This window comes from Pteropus alecto, unplaced genomic scaffold (assembly GCF_000325575.1).
Source record: "Pteropus alecto unplaced genomic scaffold, ASM32557v1 scaffold24, whole genome shotgun sequence".
Taxonomy (NCBI): Eukaryota; Metazoa; Chordata; class Mammalia; order Chiroptera; family Pteropodidae; genus Pteropus; species Pteropus alecto.
Window position 1 is genome coordinate 17,020,004 of NW_006439192.1, and position 3,549 is coordinate 17,023,552.

The following is a 3,549-nucleotide window of genomic DNA, read 5'->3' on the forward strand; positions in this document are numbered from 1 at the left end:
TAAAATATATATATGCGCATCTATATATATATATATGTATCTATATATATATGATTCTGTTAGGAATAATCTGTTGTAGAGAAAAATGTAAGTACCTATATCAGAAAAAGTACACTTTCCCGCTAACGGTTGGGGCTCGGTGCCTCTCCTGCTTGTTCTCTAACCACTCACAGAATGAAATGGAGTGCTTTTCAGTGGAAAAGAACCACAGGAAGTTTTTTCAGTGGTCAAACTTTAGGGGAGAGAATTAGTGCTGAGGCTTCTCTTTGTAGAGAGAGCTGTAGGAGGCCAATTAGGTAACCGCACAATCTCTGGGATATCTTGCCTGCTTTGCTTTACTCTAGCTTTACTTTAGCCCCCTACAAAATATTTTCAAAAAGAAGGGTTTCAGGAGTTTTTGCGATGGAATTTGTGGATGAAGGAATGAAGGTAATTTGACGTTATCTGGTTAATTGTTGTAAGATGTCTTAATCTGATAATGAACATTAACAATAATAGGTAGTAAAAAGACTCTCTCTGGAAAGTGTGAGTTGATATTTATTCCACCAGTCTGTATCCTATCTGTATGACACTCAGTGTAAATCTTAAAAGATATCATACAGGTAATAGTGAGAATATATGAAATTCTATTTTAAAAAAAAATTAGAAATAAAATGGACTTGCATAAGCAGATGTTCTCATAAAGGAGAAATAAAAATATGTTGTTTTCTAATGTTTTCTCCATATTCCCAGTGGCATCATAAGCAACTTGTAAAGGACAGCTGCTTGGTATCTTTATAGAATATTTAGAAACACATATACAATGACAAGAGAATTCTTAGGTAAACTTTTACATATTTATTAGATATTTTATATCAATAATCAGCCAATGATAATAACGAAGACTATGTAGTTACAAGGAAAGATGTTCTTATTAAAAGAGGGAAAATCAGAATTAAAATCAAATATATGCTTTTTTGTCATCTATCAAAACTTTAATGTATACTGTAATTTCAACTATCAAACAAAAGAAAACTAATGATATACAGACATGTTAATATCTGTGTCAGGTTAGGGTGATGTGATTATGGACCTTTTTTTCTCTGTTTTCCTAATTGTATATAAAATGGTTACATTGTTTTTGGAAGTTTAAAAATAATTGATCTTTTACTCTAGTTAACGTATATCTCAGCATAGACTAGAGACTGATGAAGGGATCATTTAAAACAGAAGGTTACTAGGTAAATTGAGAATGAGGTACATCTAATTATTTTTTTATTTCTTTTAGATGAGGCAACTTTTGGTTGACCTCACAGATTGCAAGGACCTTGTCAGTTTACAATCTCTTATTTTTTTATTTTTTATGCCTACAGCACCTGGTCTTCATAGGTGGTCTCCCATCCAAGTACTAACCAGGTCCGACCCTGCTTAGCTTCCAAGATCAGACGAGATCAGGCGTGTGTGTTCAGGGTGGCATGGCTGTAGACTAGATGCATCTAATTTTGAATGGCATTTATTCTATGAGGATTTTAGAAGATTTTCCTGGCACTTTAGGTTAAAGGGGAAGTATGAAGAGACTTTTCATGGTTTTGTTTTTATTTTATTTTGTATTTCTGCTTATTTTATTTTACTTATTTTGACCCTGGATTGTGAAATTAGTTCAACCTATTCCAAGATAACTATGATGTATGAAAAAAAGAAAACAGTTTCAAGAAGTTACAACTGCAGTTTCAACATCCTTACAAGGGCTGTCATTGTTCTTTCTGTGTTGGTTGACTAAATTCTAACTCATTTACATCTGGCCTTGGAACACCTCTTCTCAGAAATCAGTGACTCAAGCCTTGGGTGGAGCAACCACTCTTGTACCGTACTTATCCTTTTTCTGAGTAACGGAGGAAACACCAATAGATCACCAATAGATTAATCTAAGTCATCGATTGTTTTCAAAATACAGATAGAATCTTCAATGTGAATCATTAATGCTAAGATAAAATAATGCATAAAGAGTGAAATTGTTTTCAGTTATTAGGGAATTTAATTGCTACCAAAACCAAGGGGACTTATGGCTTTGATTAAATTTAATTTTAAATCCCAGCTTTAGAAATCATATATATAGCCCGCAGAGATGCAGCCATTCCTCTAGATAAAGAGCAACCTCTGAGGCAGCAGAAGACAGTAGCCGGGACCTGACTAACGGCCACACAATCAGGACCGTAGGCAGGCTAAAGAGAGCATCCTGACCTAAGTTATGTTTCAGCTCCTGACCCCAGGCTGCTTTCCCATGAAACCAGACAGAGGGACACCGGAAAAGACCTCAGAACTGTCCTCAAAACCTGAAGAAATGATTTTATACCCTTATCTTGCCTCTGACAAATCAGCTCCCAGCAAGACCCCAAACCCAAACCCCTAATCTGTGAGTGTCTTGTGATTTTGCCCTAATGTAATCTACAACCTGCATACCATCGGAGAGTTTGGGTTTTTGAGCATTAGCTTCCTGTCCTCCCATATGGCGTCATTCATCAATAAAATAGCCAATATTTCTCCACTGCAATTCCCAGGGTTCAGTGTTTGGCTCTGCTAGCTCCGGGTGGACAAACTCTTTCTGTTCAATAATGCTACTCCGCTTCCTGATAGCTGAGTGACTGATGACTTAATTTCTGAAACTTAGTTTTTATGTCCCTTCTCCACTATGGGTCGATTCCAACTATGGCAACATTTTCTCAAAAGCTAAAAATACTTCACACATGTAATTAAAATGGACTCTGGGTGGCGAGTCTTTGAAGTGAAGGTGAAAAATGAAAGAGAAAAGTGAGAGGAAGGTGATGTCAAAATAATTAGATGGCGATCTTTCCTTTTCTTTTTAAGATTTGCTAGTTAAACATTACTATTGATCTTCTCTGTCTTCACATGATGTAATCTCTAAAAAAATAGTAAAATCAACTTGATTATATCTATAGTCCAAAGATTAAAAATTAATTAACTGTTCAAGTGCATGATGTACCAAGTAGAACTATAATATTCTATCCCAAAATAAGATGATTTCAACACCTGTCCTCTAAGAGCATGTGAACTAATCAGAAACATAAGACAAAGTAGATGAGATGATAAATAGCGATATAAGACTTTCATAGAAATTAAATATACATATCTATAAAATAGTCTATACATCATACATTATTCACTATCAAATATTTTATATATATTTATGTGTTCTACAGAAATATGTAAAGCAGTGGGCAAAGATATAAGGGGAAAAATGGATGTGAAAGCAGAAAGACTAGAAATATAGGAAGCCCAGACTCTTGATTCTATTCTAGTGGCGGATAAATGCTGGGAGCAACTTTTTCAGCTGGACTGCACAAACTGCTGCTAACTGTATAACCTTTAGTAGCTTACTACAAAATGACTACCAAGAGCTAGGCACTTTGCTAACCACTGCAGCATACCAACTCACTTAAGGCTTATAATGACACTAAGGGGTGGGTACTTGTCTTATCTCTATATTATAGGTAAACACCTTAAAACTTGAGTAACACAAAAGGGAAGGTTGGAATGGATATGTCAATTCTG

The 3,549-nt window shown here is 35.2% G+C and overlaps 1 pseudogene; it reads right to left on the reverse strand.

Moving 5' to 3' along the window:
• Nucleotides 1-1,343: 1,343 nt before the first annotated feature.
• LOC112483484 lies at nucleotides 1,344-1,466 on the reverse strand (annotated as a pseudogene).
• Nucleotides 1,467-3,549: the final 2,083 nt, after the last annotated feature.